The 27,899-nt window shown below is 37.9% G+C and overlaps 1 pseudogene; it reads left to right on the top strand.

Moving 5' to 3' along the window:
• The window catches only part of LOC107696076 (androglobin-like), a 46,903-nt pseudogene that overhangs the window by 6,590 nt on the left and 12,414 nt on the right, over positions 1 to 27,899 (top strand).

The raw sequence follows: 27,899 nt of genomic DNA, 5'->3' as shown, positions 1-27,899 counted from the left end.
TCGACGCGTTTCAAAAAGGCGGGGCATAGAGGAGAAACAATAATGTACAGTATGTGGAAAATAATGCGGTTTTTTTTACTTTAAACCGCATAAACACATTTCATTACATCAGATACACAAAATAATGTTCTTTTTAGCAGCATCATATGACCCCTTTCATCTAGCTTAGGAAATGAGAAGTCTCTGAGCCACTTAATCATTTATGGTTCTAAATAATATGAACAGGAAACACACTTATTTATGAATTAACACACATATTTAGGAATTAACACACATATGCTGTAAAAGTCTTTACTGCGGTTTGGCATAGAAGCGATCACAGTCGTCACCAGTGGTGGACAGTAACGGAGTAGTTTTACTTCGTTACTGTATATCAGTACTTTTTACTTAAGTACATAAAAAATCAAGTACTTTTGTACTTTCACTCGAGTAAACTTGAAAACTGAGTACTTTTACTTTTACTGGAGTAATATTTTATTATACGTATCTATACTTTTACTCAAGTACTTGATTTGTGTACTTCGTCCACCACTGGTCGTCACTCACCTGAAGCCACTGTACATTCTTTTTAAAGCGTCCTTGTCCTCTTGTGTGGCAGTGATAATGATGGAATGATTCTTTGCGTGAAGATGAACAGTAAAATCGTGCAGTTAATTAATAGCTGCCAGACTGGTTGAATAAAGCATCCCGTGAGGCCACCCACACGCACACTCACACGCACACTCACACGCACACTCACAGACACGCACTCACACGCACACTCACAGACACAGACACAGACACAGACACAGAGAGAGACACACACACAGACACAGACTCACACACACACACACACACACACACACACACACACACACACATAGACACACACAGACATGCACAGATCAGCGTTTGAAATGATACATAGTGCAACTGGAACTGAGTGTGCATATTCATGCAGTCCTTACTGAGCGTAGAACAATTGCTAGTATTTTAGGATGTACCCAAACCTATTTGTATGTATTGTATGGGTGTCCAGCTCACAAGTAACCTGTTAGATGTGTAACGATGATGTTATGGTGTTCTTTCTCCAGTATTCCAGTCTCAGGCTCCGGGAGAGAGTTTGGAGAGTTTACAGTCATCCACTGTCCCACTGGCTGGATACCAGAGATCATTCCTTTAAAGTAAGGCTCTCTTCAAACACTTCCTCTAAAAAATCTCTCTCTACATGTTACATACTGTGGATTCCTAAAGTTTCCAAATACTGTGGGTTTCAAAGTGGAGTATTAAAAAAAAAAAAAAGGTGAAGTGACATGTGGCCAAGTATGTTGACCCATACTCGGAATTTGTGCTCTGCATTTAACCCATCCAAGTGCACACACACAGTAGTGAACACACACACACACACCGTGAACACACACCCAGAGCAGTGGGCAGCCATATTGCTGCAGCGCCCAGGGAGCAGTTGCTCAAGGGTCTCACCTCAGTCATGGTATTGAGGGTGGAAGAGAGTGCTGATTATTCACTCCCCCTAACAACAATTTGAACCTGAGACTCGAACCCGCAACCTTCGGGTTACAAGTCCAACTCTCTAAACATTAGGCCACGACTGCCAAAGGTTATTAGTCAAAGGTCAGCATAAATTATTACCATTTATTGGCTAAAATGCATTGTTATTTAAATGATTATTGAAGGCTATAGCATTAATACTTTAATTTTTTTATTAAATAATAAAAAATACTGTTAGACATGGCTTTATGGCAGTTGTGATGCCTGATTATCAGATTAAATGTGGCCCAGGTTTCTTTTTTGGAAGATTCAGCACAACTTTATTGATTTACAGTTTGATTGCCAATTAAGGTTAGTAGTACACAACTTCCCTGCAACCCTACATAGATCAAGCAGTTTGGAGAATGGTTGGATGGAGTTTGTGGCGTCCCTTATAAATGCAAAGTAAATACAAAATGATACGAATTTATACTGATATTGTCAAAAACCCTACTTTGCCTTGGGCATTTCCAAACTTTTCTGCACTGTGCATTTTTACATGGCTTATATGGTATAAGACAATGTGTGCTGTTTTTTAACAACCAGCAGGCTGACATGAAAAGGAAATTCACCCAATTTATTTTCTAAATACATATTTATGTAATTGTGAATAGTTCATCCATGTAAATGCTTCAGTTCATGCATTCAATGTTTAGCATGGTCTCTCACAAGTTTTATAGTTATTAGTTTGTTCTCTCAGCCTATAACATTGTCTTTATGTCTGTGGTCTTTGCTAACAAGTTTCATTTAGCTGTGCTCTGCGATCCACAGAATGTCCTTCTTTTCCTCACAGTGTGCACAGTTGCCACCCTTATTAAGAGGAAATGGGCTGCAGACACTATGTTGTTGTTCTGCAAACAAATGGCTGGTCCTCACCGCCGTTCCGGCTTTATCGAGTTACTGCAGGAATGTTGTTGTGAAGCTCGCATGTAACTTTCTCTTCTGTAGTGTCTCTAGTTTGTTGTCACTTCCTCAGCAAAACTCTCACATCTGCTCTGTTTTGGGAAACACGGCGTGGTGTCTTGTAATTTAAGCTCTGATGAGTTTCCGTGTTTCATAGACTCCTCAGAGACCAGTTCACACATTCAGAGAACGTAAGCTTGTATTTTGGAGAAATAAATAAATAAATTGCTGTGAGATGAGTCCACACATCTTGCTGTCATATCTTCTAGAGTGCTATCATTTTTTTTCAAGGCTTGGCTTTTGTGTGTATCAAAGTAGGGTCTCCTGAGGTCATTTACTCCATGTTGCAACACTGCAGGATCTTGTAGTCGTATTTCATTCCAGATCACATATTTGCCAGTATATCAGAGAGCCAAGAGAGTCCAAGAAATCCATGTAGCACCTGATAGCCAAACATTTTGTCACCATTTCAGCATGAAATTAGAAAACATGGGCAAGCAGATGACTGAAAATAAACTTTTCAAAGATTACCAGGGATATTAACTTTGCAATGTTTGGGGTCAGAAAGGTTTTTATTTATTTATTTATTTAGAAATTAATACTTTTATTCAACAAGGGTGCATTAAATCAAAAGTGTCAGTTTCTTTACTTTCTATTCATCAGAGAATCCTAAAAAAAGTTATCACAGTACAGAAATGTTATCTGAGCACCAAATCAGTATATTAGAATGATTTCTGAAGGACCATGTGACACTGAAGACTGGAGTAATTTCTGAAAATTCAGCTTTGCCATCATAGGAATAAATGACATTTTTAAAACCTATTTAAATAGAAAACAATTATTTTTAATTATAATAATATTTCACAATATTACTGTTTTTACTGTATCTTTGATCAAATAAATGCAGCCACAGTAAGCATAAGAGACTTAAAAAAAAAAAAATAATAATAATTAAATAAAAATAATTAAAAAATCTTACCAACCACAAACTTTTGAACAGTAGTGTATGTGAAATGTTAAAGACTCAAGTTAAAAACAAGCGAGTGAGTGTGTGTTGTTTGCATTTGTTTTTATCAGTTTAGACCTTTATTCAAGCTGTAGTGATCACCTGTACTAGTTAATTGAGCATTGCTTGTTTTTCATATAATTGCTGTTTATTGATTGGTCCAAAGCGCAGAGGCTTGTTTGTTCAGCTTTATTAGTTTCATCCATCGATCCTGTGACTGGACATTAAATTGATACAAGCCTTTTGCTATTGCAGGCTTAAATAGGCTTTAATCAATTTTATTGACTTATTAGATAAGTTCACAGTAAAACTTTAATTAAGCAATGGAGATCAAAACATCAGACTCTAATCTTCCATGTGTTAATGTCATTCTTAGATCCTGGTATACAGGGAAAATTTGGGAATTTCTGAGGGACAATATTCCTCAGTTCCAGATGGAAGAAGAGAGCTCGGAGGAGACCATGACTGCTGACCTATTGACAACAGATTCTAATGTGAACGAGATCAAGAGCGAATCTCCCACAGTACCTAAGAGCAGAGATACAGACACGGACACACACATTGCAGTCGTTTGTCTATTAACAATATGTGACATGTCTAATTAAAAGACACCGGTAGAGAGAGTAAATGAGAGAATCAATATGGCAAGATAACCTTCTGAGTAAATGGCTCTTCTTTGAGAGTTTTCTAATTAAACTTTAAAATGGTCTGAGTGCTTCAGGATTCAAAGTCATTTAAGTTTGACTGTGTAAAATATCAAATGTTTAAGTATTTGAGGCCTCTCAGTCTATGATACCTTGTGTTAACACTATTTGTTAAAATTAAATTAATATAAAGGCTAATGAAAACCACAGTTATGATGTTTATGTTGTTTTAAATTCACAACATTTTTTATTCTGAATGTTGCAGTGTGGAGGTTTAGCGGTACGATGGTAACATTTTGACCTCGTGCATATACTGTAGATACAATGGCAGTATTCAGTGAGAGTAGGGGTATTATTAGCCATTTAGTCTTAAAATCTTCAAGGCCTCACATGATCAATCTGAAGCTCTGTGGTTACCAGCTGTTAAGAGTGGAGACCTCATTTTTAGATGACATCAATTTTTGATGACTTTCAGTTTGTGTGTATTGGCTTTGAGGTCATCTACATGCCAGTGCACACCTAAATGTTGATAAAAATGAACCCTTTAGCAAATATAGAAATGACAATTTTGAAGTACATGATTTCAGGGCCTGGAAAAGTCCTGGAAATTGATCCAAATTTTTTCTGGTAATGCTCAATCTATTTATTTGCCAATGAGTATTATGGAAAAAATCATGGAAATTCATAATATAATATATATTAAATGTGTAATATTATGAAAGTAATGAAAATGTGTTATACCCTAAAAGACTTGTAATTTGCAATAGTGATTGTCATGGAAATGTGTAATATTCTAAAAAGTCGACGTAGTCAATATTTTTTTTCTTGTAATGCTCAAATTATTTCTTTAATTAGAAATTACTCTTTGTGAGTGTGATCTCTCTTTTTGAAAATTCATATTCAGTCATCACAAAAGGATAGAAAAGTCATGGAAAGATCATGGAAATTAATTTTCCGAAAGTGCATCGGCCTTTAAAATGTCCCACCTGACTTGCTGTTTTAATATGAAATATGTCAGTACAAAAAAAGTCATGTTTTTGTGGGTCTTTTAAGAAGGTTTGGTATTAAAATGCTCTGTCTTTCTTGTCAGAGTCTGCTAAGAGGAAGAATAAAGTTGGCGACCAAGACAGAAAGACCATTCAACCCAATGAAGCCATCCATGCAAATTACAGTGAGCTTGAAATCTCTTTTTTTTTGTGTTGTACGTGTGCATACATACCTAGACATTTTCATATATGGTTCTTTTCCCCTCTCTGCAAACCATACATTATTCACTCTGAAAAATGTAGTTGAGGTATGAATATTTGATCCTCATACAGGAAAGGAAACACTCTATATGCTTCTTGAAAACGGCTATTAATAATTCGCAGCCACTGTGGCATTGAGCTTTCCGTAAAGCAATGGAGATCTGTTTAGCAGGGCATTAAGGGTAAAATGACCCATATGTATCAGTCTGTCTTGTCTCACTGCTTGTCTTCAAGTAGCACCCTATTCCATCTTCATGCATCACTTCTTCTGCAAGTTCATGTATTATGGAATCAGTGCCACAACCTTCACTGCCAGATGTATACCATGAGCATGAATAAATAAAACAACCCCCTTTCTGTGTTTGTGTGTGCATAACCGTATTTGTGTTTGCTCCAAAGAAGTGTGCAGCAGTGTTAATCTGTGTGTGTGTTTGTGTCAGACTGTGAACAGTGCGCCAGTGTTTTTCTCTCAGGTAGTGTGATCTGAATTGAATTATCTGGCATGGCCTCGGGTGAGCACCGTCAATCCTGTCACTGTATAGTTTATGACTGAAATATGCAAGGAGAGCAAAGAGCAGTGAATCACGCACACACACACTCACACATACAAAATATGCATCAATTGTATACCGACCTGCTTTGAAAAGCTCAGTGCTGTTGTGATAAGGAGGTGTAATTGTCAGTATGCATGCAAACATGGATTTCCAAGAGGTCTGTGGAGACTAACGATTTGATGAGTCTGTTGAGACTAATGGTTTGCTGTTCAGATAGACTGTTTTGGATAATTGGCTTCTGCAAGTGAGTGGTTCAGATTACACTGGGATAATGCAGTGTTTGCTGCTGAAATTCGCTCTCTCTCTTGTTATCCTGCGTAAACATTCCGTCTCTCCTTCGTTTGCTCTGTCCTCTTATTTATAGGGTACTTTAATCCATTTAATGATCCATCCCCTCTGTTTTCCTCTCACTCCTTCTGGGTGTTTGATACTAATTAATGGGTTGGAAATTATAACATGCTTTGACATATATCACTTTGGTACCGTGGCCTAGATCTTCAGAGCCTAAAGCAGTGTTTCTTTTATTGAAACATACACACACATGATCGCTGTTCATTCTATTTATGGCATTTTCCATGAATAGGACACAAAATAGGTCCTGCACTTTTTAAAATAGCCTAATTTTTTATTTCTTTTTCAACAAACTCTGAAAGGAGGTGCTTAACCGTTTAGAAAATGTTCACCGTCTACCTCAGGTGGCCAATATTATATGATCTGTTTTATTTTCCATTTCCTGTTATCACATTTAGGACAAGCCTAAATACAGTTTAAAACTATGATTTTTTTTTATAAAAAGTGCAGTTTCAGTCTAAATTGAGCTGTCACTCTGTGGGATTTAGCTAGTTTGGGCTCAAAGGTTGGTTAATAATACTGATTTCTAAGAAGAAAATGAAGAAAAGAAAATTTAAATTAAGCTAAATATTATTAAAATTAGTTAATCGATTATACATATAAAAATGATATAAAACATTATTAGTTCGCTATTGTTATTAGAATGTCAACATTTTAGTGTTTGGTTTTAATTGTTGGAGAGATTAATTAAGATGATGCAAGCTAAAATTACTAAAATTACAAAAAAGATATAAAATAAAAATAACTTGTTCCTCTATTGCTAAAAAAGAGAGAGAGAGAGAGAGGGGAACTGTCAGGATCATGGACCTGTTTTGTTGTGTTTTGCCCCTGTCTTTGTTCCTGGTTTTCCTTATATGGTCTTTTTCCTGTCCTCGTTTAGTTTAATTATGATTCCTGGCACCTGTGTTTGTTAATTATCCCCAGTATTTAAGTCCTTGCCTTTGCGTTCTGTGTTGGTCGGTTCTACTCATTATGTTTGTGTGTTTCCTGCCATTTCCAGTGTGGATGTACCCTGTGTTCCATGGATTAAAGACTAAATAGACTAAAGTTTATTCGTGCCTCCTGCGTGCTTCCTAAACAGCGAACTGTGACAGAAGAACCGACCAAAACCGTTACCTCCGTGTCTACCCTCCGCTTTTGTTTTTTGTTTTTGTACAGTGTTTTTTGTTTCCGTAGTTCCCCTCATGCATCCCTTCACCCTCCCGGAATTCCTCCTCCTACTGCTGGAGCAGGGGGACAGATCTCTCGAGGACCATACAAGACTGTTCCGGTTGTTAGCTAGCACCCCCAGCTACCCGGACGACGCGCTCTGCTCATTCTATGACGTGAGCTTGTTCACCACGAGCAGAGCACCGTCGTCTGAGGATGGTCCTCGAGAGGATTTCGTCGCCTTCGTGGAGTGGACTCTGGCACTGCTGGAGCAGGGGGACAGATCTCTCACTGTTCCAGCTGTTAGCTAGCATCACCAGCTACCCGGACGTCCGAAGATGGTCCTCGAGAGGATTTCGTCGCCTTCGTGGAGTGGACTCTGGCAAGAAACGGGTCGCCATCCACCACCTGCCCCGTGGATGATCTCGTCAGATCCACTCCAGCCCCAGTGCCCAGCCCACCATCTCCCTGCAGTGCGGAGCATCAGCCCGAGCCCACCGATGACGGAGAGGCAATTCCCGCCATCTTGTTCCTGTGTTCAGCCTAGAGGGGGCTCCCGATTCAGAGTTTAGCCCTGAATGTCCGGAGGCTCACAAATGCCCGACCTTCCACCCGCTCCTGCCTCCTCCACCGCTGTCGCCTGGCAGCCCCTTCCGGCTCCGCCTTGGTCGGGCTTCGACCCGCCATCGCCTCAGGACTCTGCTCCTCCGGCTGCACCTCGTCGCTCCGTCCCACCGGCTCCGTTGGGCTCCTTCCTCCCGCCAGCTCCACCTTGGTCCTCAGCCACTCCGGCTCCGCCGCGGATCTCTGCCTCCGCCTCGGTCACAGGAGCCCTCGGCTCCACCCTGGCCCCCCTGATCCTTGGCATCCCCCTGGCTCGTTGGCTCTCCATCTCCGCCTCGGGCTCCTCCACCACCTGCTCCGCCGCCGTTGGTCGGCCCCCTGGAGTAGGTGGCCATTCCTCCTCCATGGCTCCTCCCTCCGTCGGCTCCACCGTGGGTCGCCATCATGGCTGTGGCCTGGGTCCTGCTTGGCTCCTCCTGCTTTGGATCCCTCCTGTTTCCTCCCTGGCTCCTCCCTCCATCGTCTCCTGCCTGGAATCTGTCTGCCGGCTCCCTCCCGGACATCCGTCCTCCTCCTGAGCCTCCTCCTTAGTTCCCACCCTTTTCCCCCCCGCTGTTGTTCTACGGTGCGAGGACGCACCTTCCGGGAGGGGGGCGATATGTCAGGATCATGGACCTGTTTTGTTGTGTTTTGCCCCTGTCTTTGTTCCTGGTTTTCCTTTATATGGTCTTTTTCCTGTCCTTGTTTAGTTTAATTATGATTTCTGGCACCTGTGTTTGTTAATTATCCCCAGTATTTAAGTCCTTGCCTTTGCGTTCTGTGTTGGTCGGTTCTACTCGTTATGTTTGTGTGTTTCCTACCATTTCCAGTGTGGATGTACCCTGTGTTCCGTGGATTAAAGACTGTTTTCGTTTATTCATGCCTCCTGCGTGCTTCCTAAACAGTGAACTGTGACAGGAACCCAGTAATCAACTATACTTTATTTTATAGATAGTGCCTTGATTAGTTTTCATATGTTTGCAGTATATACTGTTTCTAAACATGAAGAGCAAGTGGTCAAATTAACTTTATAATTTAACCCACAAGCTGAGTGTGGCCTCTTTCTTTCTTTTTCCCTCTCTTTCTTTTGGCCTTGAGCTTGATCATGTAACAGCCAGGGCACTGATGGCCTGATAAGAGATCAGAGATGACCTTGGGAGATGAAGATCAAACATTGATAATGCAGTGCCTCTGTTCCTTCCTCCACACTGGAAGTTTGTGTGCTATGTGAATTAGGAAAATATGGTTTGACCGATTACAGTGCCCTCTCCGCTGTTCATGCCTTTGTCTTTGAAATTCATGCCTTGATCTATCCACTCATTCTCTCTTCCTCTTATTCAAAATAGACGGAGCTCCATTCATTTCATTATGCTTTAAGTATTAAAGAGACGGAAGCCTGACAACAGGAAAAAAGTTCATCTTAGATTTTGAGGGCCTGCTAAGTTTTTCATGCATATAAAGTAGAAATGACACCTCTTTCATGTTTACTTTTATTTTATTTTATTTTTTTATTTTTTTTACAAGTGCTCTTTCTCTTTCTTTTTTCTTTCTGATTTAGCCACTGGTCCTATTCCTCAGATGGTAGTGTGTGCCAGTTACCAACCCTTGCATCTGATGGAGAAAAGAACCTCAGTCCTTACAAGGATGGTAAGGATGTGTTTTTCAATCTGTAGAATATACACTACCTTTTACAAGTTACAAGTTTTTTTTGTTTTGTTTTAAGAAATGCATACTTCTATTTTGCAAGGATGCATTAAAATGATCAAAAGTGACATTAAATACATTTTATAATGTTTAAAACGGTTTCTGTTTCAAATAAATGCTGTTATTGTGAACTTTTTTTCTTTAAATAACCCTGAAAAAAAAATCAGCATATTAGAACTGATTTGTAACATTGTCACAAATCAAAACAAAATTAATTCAGCTTTACTATCACAGGAATAACTTACATTTTAAAATGTTAAAATAGAAAAGTTATGTTATATTGCAATAATGTTTTACAATATTAGTGTTTTCACTGTATGTTTGATTAAATAAATGCAGCCTTGGTGAGAATAAGACACAAAAAAATCTTACAGAGCCCAAACATTTGAACGGTAATATAATATAATATAAACAGTTTATTATTATATTAACTTTTAATGTTGCTTCATGACTGATGACAATTGTTTATTATTATATTATATTATATTATATTATATTATATTATATTATATTATATTATCATTGAATAGTATAAAAATGGAGTCACCTACTGTATGTGATTGTGCTCATTCGATTTATTAGCTTTAAACCGATATCCCCACCCAGTTCGTTTGATATGATGCCTCCACCGGGCACACTTACCTAAAAGCTCATTAATGTGCAAACCTGCCCCAAATGGTACTCTCCCTCCCTCTATCTTAGTCTCAAGCAATATTTGGCTGCATTTGGATTAGCACTGGCTGTCTAATCCGTTATTAAGTCTCTCTTCTATAATCTATGATCGTGGTGGGTGGTGTGTTCTCCAGGCTGATTCGTCTGAGAATCTGAGGCAGTATGGGCTCTCTCAGCTCTTCAGCCACCCTGTGCTGCTCACCTGCACTCGAGACTGCCCCCTGGAGGCCCCTCCTAAAGCTCCCCCAGTTCCTCAATGGAAACTCATCCGGCCCTGCAAGCAGACTAACATTACTGATGAACCCAAGGGTAAGATGTGTTTTTATATGTTTTAATTTCTTATGTTATTATTATGATATATATTATAATGTCCATATAATAATTAGTATTGTTAAATATTATGATATATAATTGCCCTGGATGGATCAAACTAATGTTTACGCTCTTTAGAACCCCCTGTTCAGAAGCCAGAGCAGTTGATTAAAGTTTACAGCCCCTTTATCAACATTAAACTCATGACTATGGCTGCACATGACATGTAAGCTCTGTGTTTCTGTGTGTGTGTGTGTGTGTGTGTACTGCAGACTGTGGTACCAATTACATTACAGCAAATATAGCCAAGCTAAGCTGAAAACTATCCCTTAGAGAAAGTCACTAATGTATTTACTTGCAGTATAGAATAATTTACAAGCTTCTCATGCAGGTGTTTAACTTAATAAACACCTTTATTGCTGGCAGATCATAGAATGCATTTCCGGGGATAGTTTTCAGAATTTAATGTAGGCATTGTCAAGGGAGGACAACCAGAAACACTGTGTGTGAGACGAAGCTTAAAGGAGTAGTTCACCTAAAAATAACTGAGTGCTAAACTATGCTGAGGTTCTCATTGAGCTGCTCTCGAGCACAAGACAGTATTCAGTCGCACTTAAGTAGTCTGAAACTCTTTAGAGCACGAGACATTTATGTTTAACCTCAAAAAGTTGCTTTACATATTTTTAGGATACAAACACAAAATAGTTAGGCTTCTTATTAAATGCTGTGTGTGTGTGTGTGTGTATTTTAGGGAACAGGGTGGCGTAAAGAGGCATGGGTATAATTCTAATCTGGCCTCCTTTTCTGAAATGGATGATAGTGAAGATGACAACACTAAGAACGACATCACCCAAAACAGTCTTAATACACTGGATGCCACTGAAGCCACTAAGGTATGTCTGAAAGAAATGGATATGTCATCTTAAATCACAAGTATTGTGTGATCAGTGCACCACCATTTAAAAGTTGGGGTCAGTAAGATTTTTAAAGGTTTTTAAAAGAGATCTCCTATGCTCACCAAGGCTGCATTTATTTAATGAATGCTGTGAAATATTATTACAATTTTAAATAATGGTTTATTATTATAATATATTTTAAAATATAAATTATTCCTGTGATGGCACAACTGAATTTTCAGCGGCCATTACTCCAGTCTTCACATGATCCTTCAGAAATCTTTTCAATATGTTGAACTGGTGCTCAAGAATCCATGTTGAAAACAGTTCTGCCGCTTAATATTTTTGTGGAAATGGTGGTAATTTATACATTAATTTTATAATTTATAAATTTTGTAGGATTATACATGTCACTTTCAATCAAATAATAAATATCCATTTAAAAGCATTACTTTCAAATCTTACTGACCCAAACTTTTGAACTTTATTTTATGTCGTATGAATGGTGACTGCTCTCTCTGAACAGATGCAGTCGAGGGTTTGACTGTACTCCAGGGGTTGCACTGTGTGTGGCCGTGTGTTTCAGTTTATGCCATCTGTACAAGCAGTGTGCATCAAAATGTTCTGCTCTCTGGCTGTAGTGTGACTGGTGGCCGGGAGGCCGAGACAGGCTATGACGCCTCTCTCTTTCCAGCTCCAATGTCACTCTGCCTGTCTCCCTAATCAAGAGAGCGCCTCTGGCAGATCCAGCATTAGAGCGATAGAGAATAAGAGAGAGAAAGAATGGTAAAACACCCGTGCCTCGTTGCATAAAATGACAGGTCATGTCCTCGGAATGATATAAAAAGCAGCACAATTAGCCTGTCAGTCATCAGCGTGGATGTCTCACAAGGGGTTCAACTTAGATCGGACTGAGACAAATAGCTTCCGTGTAGTTTGTAAGATTAGTGTCCGTGTGTGCCTGTGGGATCTAACTGGATTGATGTACCCTTACAGGAATAGTTCACCCACAAATAAAATCATTAATGTCTTTTGCTTACATTATTTACAGTGGTTCTGAACCCGTATGTCTTTCTATGGCACACAAAATTTGACTGATTATTTATTTATCCTGGCCTCTCTTTTCCATATAATGAAAATGAATGAAAATTGGGGCTGTCACAACAAATAAGTATCAAAAATGTATCTATACGAATCATGTTCACTTATTCAAAGTCTTCTGAAACCATTGGATAAGTTTTGGTCTGTTTCTTACACAAGAAGTAATATGACTTACACAAGAATTATGACATCCAGCCTATTTACAGTGTTTTTTTTTACATTAACATTTTTGATAATTGAAATAAAGAACTAAATGAAAATGAGAGATGTTGCCTTGGCAACTAACTAAAATAAGCTTTATGTCCAAAAATTATTTCAACTAAAAAATAAAAAATAAATTAAAAAAACATAAATAGAACAAAAAAAAAGGAAAATTAATAACTAAATTACTAATTAACTAAAAAAAATAAAAAAGTATCTTCTTAGTGTTAATGAGAGAAGAGTGTTTGTGCTTTTTATGTTCTTTTTGAAGCTTGAGTGACACTTTGTTCAATTTCAATTTATGTTCAAAAATTGTTTGTTTTTTCATTTGTTTTTCAGGGGTTTGGAACAATATGTGGTTGATTTAATGAGGACAATAAAGGAATGCTTGTTATAATTTACTCACCCTCATGTCATTCTAAAACTGTATGACTTACTTTCTTCTGAGGAACACAAAATAAGATATTTTGAACATTTATACATTGGAGCCCACTGACTTCCATTGTATGGACACAAAACACTGAGACATTTCTCAGAACTTGTTCTATGTTCCACAGAGAGAATAAAGTCATACAGTTTTCTTTTTTGGTTGAAGTCACCTGATATATTTTAGACCTATAATGAGTTTTTGACAATGTTGTAAGCTGCATTAGGTATGAACAGTAGCTGGTTTACCGCAGTAATGTATGGAATGCAACCTGAGGTGTTTACTACCATATTAAAAAAATACATTTAAAATTGCTAGACTGCTGGTTCTCTTCTCTTCTCCCTATCCCACTCACTCCCCTCTGCTCTCCATTCCTCCATTCCTCCTCAGATCTGTGGTGAGTCACAGTCTATCTCTGAATCACTGGCGCTGTCGTTCGTTAGACGTGGCATAGAGAGAGCCCCTAATTGTCCTCCACATTTAAATTGCACTGTCGGACGACTCCTCAGGCTTTAAAAGGCTTTCTAAGTGACATGAGGTTGGGTTCAATCATGGGAGAAAAAGCACATTGGAGAGGTTTCTCAGGCCTTCAGCTGGATTGTTTCCATGGAATCACAACGGGTTACTTAAAGAGTTAAAAAAAAAAAGAAAATTTGAATAATTTTACAAAAAGGTGTCTCAGTTAGCGAGTACAGACTGCCATGCTAATCAAACCCATGTCCCCTGATCCTGTCACCATTTGAGTGCCCTTAATGTTTATGGCACCCGCTCTCCTGTGAGCAGTTAATTGAAGGAGAAAACCCTTTCTGGTGCGAGTCCAGATGTCAGATTAGAGGATTTCTCATCGGGTTCTGGAAGCCAAACGGGCTCAGCGGATGCTGACTGGATGAATGTGGACGTCCTCTGTCTACACTGCTTTCCTCTGCCATGTCTCTCCCAGCCCACCCTGTGCACTTTTTATCCCTCCATTTCCCCCCAGGTAACAGCAGAGGACAAGAAAAAGGACGAAAGGATGCATACCACTCTGTCCCCCGAGCAGCGCTGGGACTCTCTGATCACTGTTTGATTCATCTTCTACCAGCCTACAGGCAGAAACTCAAATCTGCTAAGCCTGTAATAAAAACTGTAAAGACATGGACTGTTGAAACAGAGCAGGATTTACAGGCCTGCTTCCAACTTACTGATTGGAGTGTTTTTGAGGCTGCAGCTACTGATCTGGATGAGTTACTGACAGTGTGACATCCTACATTAATTTCTGTGAGGACATGTGTGTACCCACCAGGACTTATTTAACATTTAACAACGACAAACCTTGGTTCAGTACAAACCTCAAACAGCTTCGCCAGGCCAAAGAGGATGCCTACAGGAGTGGGGACAACGACTTGTACAAACAGGCCAAATAAACACTAAATAGGGAGATAAGAGTGGCACAGCAGCTAGTGAGGATGGGAAAACTCACATCCAACACCCGCACCATCAGTACTGGAGCTCCTCAGGGCTGGGTTCTCTCCCCACTGCTCTTCTCTCTCTACACAAATGACTGCACCTCTAAAGACCCCTCTGTCAAACTCTTGAAGTTTGCAGATGCCACTACAGTCATCAGCACTGTCGCTGCAGTGGAGTCATTCAGATTCCTGGGAACCACCATCTCACAGGACCTGAAGTAGGACACTCACATTGACTCCATCGTGAAAAAGGCTCAGCAGAGCTTGTACTTCCTTCGTCAACTGAAAAATTTCAACCTGCCACAGGCGCATATGACACAGTTTTACTCAGCTGTTATTGAGTCAGTTCTGTGCTCTTCTATAACGTGAGTTTTAATTAGGGTGGGAGCAAAACTCTGCAGGGCTGCGGCTCTCCAGGACCGACGTTTGCCAACCCTGATCTAGGCATAAAAACAGTTTTTTTTCCCCCGTGCCATCTCCAGCCTAAACATCTAACACAGGAATTATTAACTGTGTTCTGTAAATCATGCCTGTAATTCATTCTCCTTCTCTAATTATTGCCTCTCTCTCAAGTACTATGTAAATACAAATGCATATTTTATATACAGCTGTATATATAGAGTAAATAATGCACAAATCTGTACATAAATCTTCTGTTCCAGATTCATATACATTATTATTTATTGTTAAGTCTTATTTAAATGTTTCTGTTCTCATGTCAGATATATATGTGTCACACTTCTCGGGAGGCAAGGCGCGAGGAACGAGGAAACACAGAGATAACTTCAATAAACAGTCTTTAATGACCACACAGGGAACATAGGAGACACTGGAACACAAGGAATGATGTTTGAGGACCGACAAACACTGACTGAAAGGACTGGGGCTTTTAAACACTGGGTGATTGGGAAAACACAGGTGCAAGGAATGACTAATTAAAGGGAACACGGCACACCTGGGGAGGGAAAACACAACACAAAGAGTCCAGGGGCGTGACAATATGTATGTATGTATGCATGCATGTATGTACCAAGAGCTTCTTAAAAACCACAACAAATTCCTTGTGTGTTTGCGCACACTTGGCGAATAAAGCTGATTCTGATTTCCTGATTTCTGATTTTTTATCTATCGCAGTTAGCAATAATTTTGAGGTTGAAAGCTTACCTGGACACCTCAAGCGAAATAATTTTATTCAGATAATCCATGCCATCATTTACAAGCTTTTTTCAGTTGGAAGATTGGGAAAGCATTACTCATTTTCAATTGAGTGCTTCCGTAACAATGTGCAATACAATGAAAGTGAAGTGAAAAGAATGAATTTGTAAAGGCAGATGATAATTCGCCTCACTTATCTCCCTCAAGTCATTGTTTAGCCATCAGAGCAGTGAGGCTAATAGCTGCTGTAATGATATGATAGCTGGCTGCCTTCAAAATTGCACTTTCTCGTTTATCCCTCTCTTCCTCCATCCAATCCATCTTCTTTTCATCAGCACAAATATAGATGCACACACACATAGACGCATGGCATCATCTCTATCTCTGTGATCATGATCATGTGCTCACCCCTCATCACGGCAGGCCAATTATGTGCTTTCCCAGAGAGCCCAGTGTATTGCTTAGTAACACCTGTGGATAAGTAAATGGAGTGAATGGCTTTGCTATAGCATCTATATTATCATGGTCTAATATGTCAGGACAGCACGCTGAGTGTAATGACTTTAAGCTACAATATATAACAGTATTTCGCAAAATTGGCATAAAGAATTGAGTGACACCAATAAAAGAGCATTTATAAATTCAATACAGTGCCTGATTGGCTAAATGGTGGTACCACTGAGTTAGTCATGGTATCTTCATGAAAAGTCTTTTTTTCTTTTCTTTTTTTTTATGACTCATTTGCAATGTTTGGGAGTTATTGCTAACTTAACCACATTTTTCAGTAGCGTAACATTAGTTTATCTGTTTTTAAAATAAGTAACACTGCTTTTCTAAGAAGTTGCAGCAGCAAAACGCTATTGTTGCTTCATTGCTGGGACAATAAACATATGTGCACAGATGAAACACAAATGATTCACTGATTCATTTGATTCCCTGCACAGAAGTCCCTGTCAGCCTAGAAAGCTAATCTATCGTAGAAAACTATTTTATGCTGGTTTAGAATGTATAATTTTTATTCTCAAAGTAGTTGCTTGCATGAAGTTTAACATTTTTACAGTCATCATGAAATTAAAAATTCACTATTTTCTAAATGCATGTTATTTATCTTATTGTGGAAAAATCATCCATGCATAAGTTGTAAGTCTGCCCCTATCCATTCAACAACAATGCATAGAAGCACGTCCTGCCCTACTTTTTATTTCTTTTCAATAATCCGTTTCACGTGGACGCATGCGCAATACAATACACAATACAAAAGATCTGTCACTACTTCCGTTTCATCACTTTAAATTTTGAGTATCCTCCCCAACAGCGCGCATCTAAGTCCCATTATTAGGTCTTTATAATGACAAATTGCTACACAATGCTAAAAATGTAAGATTGTCAATAAGATGTTATTTTACAGAAAATGTTCTTGATTTATTTCCATAGATATTTGAAAGAGCTCTAAAAAGAAAAAGACACTAAATAGCTTTTATGGTAACGCTTTACAATAAGGTTCATTAGTTAACTACTTTAGTTAACATTAACTAAGAGTGAATAATACTTCTACAGCATTTTTGAATCATAGTTAATTTTAATTTCAACATTTATTGATGCATTATTAAAAAATCAAACGTTGTGCTTGTTAACATTAGTTAATGCACTGTGAATTAACATGAACTAACAATGAATAAGTGTATTTTCATTAACTGACATTAACAAATACTGTAATAAATACTGTAATAAATGTACTGTTCATGGCTAGTTCATGTTAGTTAATACATTAACTAACATTAACTAATGGAACCTTATTGTAAAGTGTTACTGCTTTTTTTTTTTTTTGTCTGTAGTACCCATATTTCTCTGTTTATTTAGAGAATCTCATTTCTAACATTTCTTTAGAAATGTACATATCACTTCAGGCCTTTATTACTTGATATTGTAAAGTTTTATTGGTTTTTTTTTTTTTTTTTGTCTGTAGTACCCATATTTCTCTGTTTATTTAGAGAATCTCATTTCTAACATTTCTTTAGAAATGTACATATCACTTCAGGCCTTTATTACTTGATATTGTAATACAACCTTACTATTTCAGCATTGAAAAAGGTAAGGTCGCTAATGTGTATTCCTACCAGAATTTTATTGCTTACTTGTTTTGAAATAGACTATTGTGTAAAAAATGTTTGTTTCAATCTCCAAGATATGGAAGAAGTGGAGTCAACTTCAGGCCCTGACAAAGAGACAGACGGAAAAGATAAGGAGAGGATGCAGACAGCTAAAGAGTCCAGTGGTGTATTGCTTCTGTCCCAGGATGCATTAGTGTCAGACAAACCCCCACTGCTGGAGACCTGGGTGGTCCTGCACAACTTCACTAAATGCTTCCAGTAAGGGTCAATCATCTCCAGCAATAATCTAAGCCAGTGGTTCTCAATTCCAGTCCTCGCATACCACCCCTGTGCACATTTAGTATGTTTCTCTTATCACTTCAGATGTTTGTTCTCTTCGACCATAAGTGCCCTGCGAAGTGGACATCGCAGGATATTCTGCCATGATTCCAGTTCGAAGGGAGTGTATATGTTCCATTCAAAGGGCATTAAAGTGTGCGAGACTTGAATTTAAATTGTATTTATTTACAGAGATATATCATTTCACACTTCTCTAGGAAGTTTCGTCTGTGTGTGTTGAGACACTGCAGGCCGTGGCGTAGTGCAAATCCGTTAATGAATGTTCCGAACTGAAGTAAATTTCAACAGATTTCCCATACTCAGGGAGTAGGGAGCAATGAACACTGTGTAGGGACCATGTCAATCGGAACACAGTTCTCTTCTAACAAGCTGGTTATCTGAATCAGGTGTGTTAAGAGCGATATGCAAAATATGCAGAGCGGTGGTAAGCGAGGACTGGAATTGAGAACCACTGGTGTAAGCCATATTATGCAAATCCTTTGCTATTTTGTTACATTAATGCCTCATTTTTTAAAATTCCTATTAAGCTGCAGGCTACAATATGCTAATAATCATGTGTTTTGCAGGACGTTGCTGATTTTTCACAAGCCAGATACTTATGCACATCAGTGTAAGACATCACACTTTAAGGTAGGGTTTTGAAGGAAAAGACAAACTTAATATTATATATGCCTGCAGAGTAATATTTTTACTAATGTATACTTTATTCTTTTTGCTTTTACATTTGGGATGTGATTATAATTACATCATTAGAGTAGCAACAACAAAGCAGTAATCACAGTAATGTTGTGAAATATTATTATAATTTAAATGACTAGTTTCCATTTTAATAAATCATAACATGTAATTTATTCCTATAATGGCAAAGCTGAATTTTCAGCAGCCATTACTCCTGTCTTCAGTGTCACATGATCTTTCAGAAATCATTCTAATATACATATTTTGTGCCCAAGAAGCATTTCTTATTACAATAACAACTATGCTGCTTAATATATGTGATGCACTTTTTTTCAGAATTCACCAATGAATAGAAACTTCAAAAGAACAACATTTATTTGAAATAGAAATCTTTTGCCATTATAAATGTCTTTACTATCACTTTTGATCGATTTAATTTGCCCTTGCTGAAAAAAATATTTTTTTTGAATGCTAATATAAACCTCTGTAGATGGATACAGTAAGCAACATGCCATATAAGGCGAGATTTAGGGATAACCAGAATTATTATTTTAGCTTTTTTTTTTTTTTTGGTTCAGTTGACTGGCTAAAAAACAGTTAATTTAAAGTGCCACAACCACACACAAAGAGTTTACTTAATGAATTTAAAAACAAAATCTAAATCTAATGCATACTTCCCTATTACTCTTAATTTTCCCCATGAGCCCGTAGCTATGGTAACTGTAATTTGTTTTCCTCTATGGGTGGGCTGGGCCCCCTTGCTGACTGTATCTATGACATTCAGAATACATTATCATAAAAACACCTAATACAAAAATCAACTAAACCTGTTGTTGTGGCATTTGTAATAGTGCTTGGTATAATTATGGTATCTGTGGTGGGAGGGATGTGTTGTATTAGGAAAGAACATGAAAGTGACTCAATTCTCTGTTAGAACTCAATCTCCTCTCGACTGTCTGCTGCTGCATTGTCCAATGCTGTGGCCTCCACCCACTCTGTGTCCGCTCCTGCTAGACAACCTGATTTTGATTTGACTGGATTTGTACACACACATACACACACGATGGGAGGTTTTTGATAACCATGCTCTTCTCTCCGCATTTTGCTGTAATGCAGGTGAGCTGGACTTTTTTCAAACCTTATCCCCTGAGAACATGTGGTTTGATTTAATATTTGGTAATTACTGTGAGTGTGAGTTTATGTAATTGTGTGTGTGTGTGTGTGTGTCTTATGCTTAGCTGTTATTCTGTTCTACAATAAACTCCCAACTGAAATTTTCAGTTTTCAGTTTTTATTTTGACGGTACACATTCTGCTGTCTTTCTCTATCTCAAATCAATTGTCAGTTTTGCAAGAACTCCAAAACTACAATTTCTTCTGTGTGTGTGTGTGTGTGTGTGTGTGTGTGTGTGTGTGTGTGTGTGTGTTCTATTGTCTTCTGAGATACATACAAAACCGAAATGCATTAATGCAGTATGTGCTCATGCTGTCCCATTCTGTCCATTGTTCTTGCTTCTCTCAGTCTGCAGCTGGGAAAGGTACTCACTTCCTGTTTGTAGATAGTCTGTTACCCACAGAAATTGTAATTGGTTTCTCAGCTTTGGTGCACTGGGGAGAGAGTGTGGAAGAGAGTAAGGACACGTAGACATAATATACACACTCAGTTTGTCTGTTCACAACAACAAGGATCTGGTCTAAAGTGTGTGTCTGTTTTGTGTTCAGAAAAGGAGTCATCAGCCAGGCCTGGTTCTCTAACAGCTAAGCCTTTTTTGTGGAACAGCATCGTCTCTGAACTCCCTGTGGTGCATATTCAAACTACTGCTAGTAAAGCTGTGTTGCTTTCGCTTCCTCCTGGGTAACTATATTTGCTGAATATATTTTGCTGAATTATAATTGCTGAATTTTCAGCAGCCATTATGCTAGTTTGCTAATATGTTGATTTGGAGCTCAAGTAAAATTTCTTATTATTATCCATGTTGAAAACTGCTGTGCTCATTTTTGTTTGTGTAAACTATGGTACTTTTTTTCAGAATATAAAGTTTACAAGCAGAGCATTTATTTGAAATAGAAATAAAATATAAAATAAATATCTTTACTGTTACTTTTGATCAAATTAATGCATCCTTGCTGAAAAAAGTATTCATTAGTTTAAGAGAGAGCGAGAGAGAGAGAAAACATCTTTTGTAATTGTAAGTATACTTCAAATGTCAAAAAAAACACACTAAAATCAATGATTCAAAATTAGAGGAAGTTATAGTTTTTAGTTTAGTTTGTTTAAGTTCAAAAAAATGTGATGATGTAAAATTAAAAAAATTAATTATTTAAGTTACTGCACTATTTCAGGTCACTATATGATCAAATAGACCTTAGTAAAGGTAGCACCATATTTAATTGTTGACAGCAATGCAAATGAGGTTGTGAGGAATGGAAGTACAGTGTGTGCCAAGTGTAGGCACATCTGAATTGTTTTTGCCGATCATACATTCAGAAAAAAAGAAATAAAAAGAATCAGAGATTTTACCAAAAGGCTATCTCTCTTCCTCTGTCTCTACCTCATACTGTTCATACTCTCTCCACCTCACCCCTCAGTGATGAGAATTCCTGATTTCTATCGACAAATTAATTATGTAAAGCTAATATGTTATTGCAGAGCCGACCCAGTTCTATGGGGGTTTATGAGGGTGCTTAAAAGGCATATGAGCAACTTCAGTTGAAATTGTAATAATAGCTTTTATAAGCAAAGGAGATTTTGCTGACTGCAACCTGCTGTACATGTACGAAATCCCTACCTCCTCACTAGTAACAGTGCATGATCTTGCAAATCAGTCTTCTAATTTGAAGTTGTGAATTAGGAGTATTCTGCCAAATCCAAACCTGAGAAGCTTCTTTGCTACCTCAGTCTTAATAGGCCATATGTGCTTCACTCTTAGCCATATGATGATCACATGATATATGATTCCAATAGCATTAGCATTTACTCCTGGTTATAAGTGTGAAGGCATGACTGTAAAAAGAGATATGGATAGTTCATATAGATCCAGCGATTAAATTCGATTAAAGTTAGATCAACTTACTGTATTCAGTTTTACGATGTAACACTACAGAGCAACAACTATTTAAAAAACACTATAAAATTTCACACTCTGATATTTCTAATCATCATTTTTTTTTCTCATTATGCGTCATGTTCTTCATGTGCACACAAGTGCTTCATTGGCCGTCCACCTACATCTCTTCAGCATGTCTTCTTTCGTGTTTGGTGATGAGGAGACTGTTATGTCACACCTTGACAAGGCATGCATAAATTAACACACACATACACTCTAAGTTGCATCGACTAGTCAATTAATTGTAAATGTATCAGTAGCACCTTTTCTGTATAGCGGCAACCATATGATAATTCCTCTGCCCACAAACTTCAGGGTGTCATTGGCTTAATGCAAACAAACAAACAAACAAACAGTTGTTGCGCTTCATGTTTCTTTTCTGCCTTTGTCTAGGAGAGTCTGAGGTTTTGTGAACAGGCTGTAATGATCATGAAAGCCCTGGGTCAAGTGATTAGCTGCTTCTCAGATCCAGAGGAACTACCATCAACCACCAAAGAATTCGAGAAGACCCATGGTGTAGGCATACAGCAACAAAGGGTGGGTTATACACAGGGCTGGTGCTATGGGACGGCGTCTTGCACCCTCTGTCAGACCACTGTGTAAACCAAAACGTTGTATATGAATTAACTATTTTGCATTTCCTTTTGAATTTTAACAGCCACTGAAATACCTTCATTATTTTAATTCTTTCAGAATTTGAAACTGAGCTCTTTTGAACTGAGCTTTATGACTCATCGCCAATGTTCACAGCACTGAACCAGCGAGTTGCCGTGAAATGTCATTGCTAATCTTTTGAATTTCTAGTTTAATTTAAAACTCTTTTTTTTTTTTCATTCTTAATCTTTAATTAATTTTTAGTTGTTAAAGTGGAGGTCATTTTAAATTAATTTTTTTAATTCGTTTTTTGTTTCAACAAAAACAGCAACCCACATTTATGGTAAATGTAACAGTGACAAATGTGTTCATTTTAAATAAAATTTTAGTATTGTTTGTGTTTTTTGTTTTGTTTTTGTTGTTTTGTTTTATTTTATCAAAACCGTGCAACTCACATTTATTTTGTCACTACTAAACTGAATTTACATCAGAATTTGAATTTGTCTCATAGTTGATAAATTTTGCATCATTGATTCTGATTATTTTCCTGTTTATTATGTCTTTGCATACCAAAGACCCCCTTAGTAAGGGACAATTGAGTAATTTGTCCTGGCACTGACTGTATATTGCTTTCATACATATTTTGTATGCTTGTATGTCTATTATTTTTGTCTCATACAGGTGTTCAATGAGGCTGTGTATCATATGTTTTGCTCTGCTCTGGGGCGGAAACTGACCTCTGAGGAGCTGTTTGCAGTACAGACTTTGACAGGAGACCCATCACCACATGGCAGCAATGATAAAGTCTCGGATGCACGAATCACGATCAGGTGAATGTGGGGCTAACGGAGTCTCTATTACACCTATTACAGCATGTGGCTCATCCTGACTTAATGTACTCATGTGTTTTTTCTCCCTGTAAAAGATGACACTCCAGAGCGCTGGAATGACAGGCAGGCCACAGACAACGAATACAGGCAGCCACAGTGTTGCAGGCAGGTTGGAAAGGATACCTAGTCAGAGAGATCGTCACTGCAGAAAGACCAGGTAAAGTCCAGCTTTACCTGAAATAGATATAATGATACCTGGTGTAAATGGAAGAGTAGAGACTGTGAATTCAAGAATTTATGCCAGTTGTCTTTGCGATCTGATTCATACCCATTCTCTAGTGGTCAGTTATGTCTGACATCTGTTCTGTGGGTTTTTATGTGTGTGCGAGAGAGAGAGTTGCAAGGCCCTGGAGCTCATATTTATCAATGAAGCTGCCAGTCATTCTAAGCGAGTATGACAGCAGAGAGAATAACACACCTCTCCATCTCTTTCTCTCCATCTGGCTCCATACCTCCAAGCATCACTCCATCCCCAGCTTGACAACATGAGTGTCAGGGAAAGTGGCCGAGGGAAATTGAGAAAGAAGGAAAGAAAGAAAAAAAAGAAAGAAAGATACAGCAGTATCGGAAAGGATGACGGGAAAGTATGAGAGGAAGCAAGATAATGAATATTTCAGGAAGCAATAGCATCCGGGAAGCTCAAAGAGTCAAAACACACAAGCAGTCTCTAAAGATCCTAGTATTGCTCATCAAGCTCTTTTTACCTCAAACAACTCATTTATTGTGTGAAAATTACAGTGTAGATCCAGCAGTCACACACAGATGAACAGGACTCTATTCAATAGACTTTGAAAGTGCGGATGGATGAATCATGATTTTCCACGTTTTTTTCTGATTTTATTTTTTGTTACAAGCAAAAGGGCTGATTCTGAGACCAGTTGTCATTTTTTTTATTGTTTAAGCAAGAGACAAGAATGAATAAAGGAATACAGGAACTAAATGTTTCCTTGCTCTATAACAGGCTGAACTGGACTTAAATATTAATATTTGTAGCCATTTAAAATTAGAGACAACTAAAGATGCTACATACATATAGCATGAGCAGTTTTTTTTTAATTAGATTGTGTAATTTCAAGATTTAAGGCCAAAACAAAATGGTCTGACTTTGTTCATTCATTCATATAAAACCCCCACTGACATTCATATAAACCCCCACCCCTATTTTAATATTTAGAATTTTCATCCAATATTTCAAGCATTACTAACAGTGCAATTATTGCAATGCAATTTGTGTGCATTTCCAGAACAGAGATTGGATGAAAAAAAAAAAACGACCGTTGCTGATTGTGTGTTTGGAGCAAATTGTCAACCGGTGCGATTTAAAAGATTTTCCCACTTAACTATGAATTTATTCCACATTTTTAATATTATGATCTGGTTGTGCATGAACCAAAACTAGCTTCAGTTCTTATCTTTTATTCTTAATCTTTAGCTCATTAATTCTTACTATTTTGTGTTGTGTTTTGTTTCGAAGTACTAAAATTACTACAAATATATGAAATGCCAAAAAAAAAGAAAAAAAGACAAAAGCACATTAAAATACTACAAAACAAAAAAAAATTATATATATTATATATATATATATATATATATATATATGCTTTATCTTCACAGCAAGCTGGTACAAGGTGACACTGTGTTCTCACCTTGGCTGATGTTATTCTCTATATCGTTCTCCATAAGAGTTTCTGTCATTATGACTTCCATTCACAAATGAGCCTCAGAACGGTTTGTCTCCTACCTGTAAGTGCAAAATTAATTTCATTTTAGGGGCATTCTTCTTTCTAGCTCTCATTTGGCAGTAGATGGGCAGATATAATAAATATAATTTTATGTGAGAGGAGAGAAGAATATTTCAATGAACAAAGTCAGACCTGGCTGGTAAAATGATTGGCATTATAGAAGCAGAGGGATTGAGATTTTTTGAGTTAATTTATCTGTCACAGAGCTTTTCTGCATCATCTTTTAATCTAAAACTGGGCCAAATCTAACCATGTTATCCAGTCCAGTTTCACAGCTCCAAGGTGAACGTTGTGGGTTTTTATGAGTGCTTATTACTGTGTGCTCATGTTTGTTCATGTGTTCTTAGGCACCAAGGAAAATTTGAACGTCGCTAAAACTCTGCAGATTGTGTGCATTTCCAGAACAGAGAATGGATGAAAAAAAAAAAACGACCGTTGCTGATTGTGTGTTTGGAGCAAATTGTCAACCGGTGCGATTTAAAAGATTTTCCCACTTAACTATGAATTTATTCCACATTTTTAATATTATGATCTGGTTGTGCATGAACCAAAACTAGCTTCAGTTCTTATCTTTTATTCTTAATCTTTAGCTCATTAATTCTTACTATTTTGTGTTGTGTTTTGTTTCGAAGTACTAAAATTACTACAAATATATGAAATGCCAAAAAAAAAGAAAAAAAGACAAAAGCACATTAAAATACTACAAAACAAAAAAAAATTATATATATTATATATATATATATATATATATATATGCTTTATCTTCACAGAAAGCTGGTAAAAGGAGACTCACCTTGGTCTTCTTTCTAGCTCTCATTTGGCAGTAGATGGGCAGATATAATAAATATAATTTTATGTGAGAGGAGAGAAGAATATTTCAATGAACAAAACCAGACCTGGCTGGTAAAATGATTGGCATTATAGAAGCAGAGGGATTGAGTTGTGTTGAGTTAATTTATCTGTCACAGAGGCTTTTCTGCATCATCTTTTAATCTAAAACTGGGCCAAATCTAACCATGTTATCCAGTCCAGTTTCACAGCTCCAAGGTGAACGTTGTGGGTTTTTATGAGTGCTTATTACTGTGTGCTCATGTTTGTTCATGTGTTCTTAGGCACCAAGGAAAATTTGAACGTCGCTAAAACTCTGCAGCAGATGTGGGCTCCCGTGGAATCAGATCTAGAGAAACATGCCGTATCTTTACTGAGGTGAATTACTCAATTTGAAGAATAATTTCTCTCCTCCATTGTGTCTCTCGGTGGTACCATCTGCTGTTTACTGCCTGTGTGCCTGGCTTTAGATGCGGGCGGGAGGGTCTGTAGAGAGTGACCTCTGGCCTGGGGGGTGAATGTGGCATGTGTCTGGGCTCAGTGGGTGGGTGGTATCTTCTCCCAGCGCTTGTAGCCTAACCTAGTCGACTCTTGACAATCTGGGTGTCATAGGTCGGTTTTTGTCCGCTTGAATCTTTTTCCAGTACTAAGTATGTGTTTCTGGTAGACACATGGTTGCTAATGGTGAAGGAATAGCAGAGCTGTACCCCTGTGGAGAGGATGAGTGCAACAGAATAACGTTCACTGACTATTCAGTGCCCATACCAGAGGTAGCAAACTCCTGGATTCTGATCTTCAGGTCAGGAACACTCATTTTACACTTACAGCAAAACAATAGTTTACTAAAAACTTTTATTAATAAAATGCATTGAGCTCAATGTTTGCTTGTATACTTGTTTAAGCTATTTTTCCTGTCTATTATTATTTCCAGGTAGGTGTTTCATGTTCCTAAAAACATGCTGCTTGTTCCTAAGATCTTCTGCCCTCTTCCTGTATGTATTGTGCATGTCATCAATAATGACACTTTAGAGTAGATACCCAAAGTCTTTAACAGGGTGGAGCCATATATATACACCCCAAATAAGGTTTGTCTCTGTCAACAGGACAACTCCTCTCCATGTTTTTTCTTTTTCTTTTTTTAAACTTATACATTCACTTTTTATATTGTATGTCTTCTGTTTCACCCTCCATAGGGCGGTTATACGTTTGTAGCTGAGGCACATACCGGAGACATGCCTGTGATTGGAGGAAAATGGCGAATGCGTCTAATTGGCTGCCGAGAACCCCTGCCACAGCTGGCCAGAGAAACACCAAGCAATAACTTTTCTGTAAAAGAGTTCAAATGTTACTACATCCCTAATCAAAAGAGCATCATCTGCAGGTTAGCACACACATAAAGCGTAATAGCTAATATGTATATATTATGTTAAAGTTATTTTGTAAGCACTGCAGAGCTCCAAGTTACTATTTAGGTTTTAGCTTTGCACACCATTACAGTGAAAGAGAGATTTTGGACAGTCAGTTGTTGCATCAAGACTGATCTAAACTTTGTGTGTTTTTCCTGCCAGGCATGTGGTAAAAGTCTCCAGTGATCACAGTGCTACTGTGCAGTTTCAGACTTCAAAATCAGATGTCTACTTTAAACTCAGTATCCTAGACCACGAGAAAGAGGTCGCCAGCAGTCAGGGCAAAGGGCATGTCATCATTCCAGTCT

This window comes from Sinocyclocheilus anshuiensis, unplaced genomic scaffold (genome assembly GCF_001515605.1).
Source record: "Sinocyclocheilus anshuiensis isolate Anshui unplaced genomic scaffold, SAMN03320099.WGS_v1.1 scaffold306, whole genome shotgun sequence".
NCBI lineage: Eukaryota > Metazoa > Chordata > Actinopteri > Cypriniformes > Cyprinidae > Sinocyclocheilus > Sinocyclocheilus anshuiensis.
Note: the sequence above shows the minus strand (reverse complement) of the source record. Positions and strands in the feature narration are given on the sequence as shown.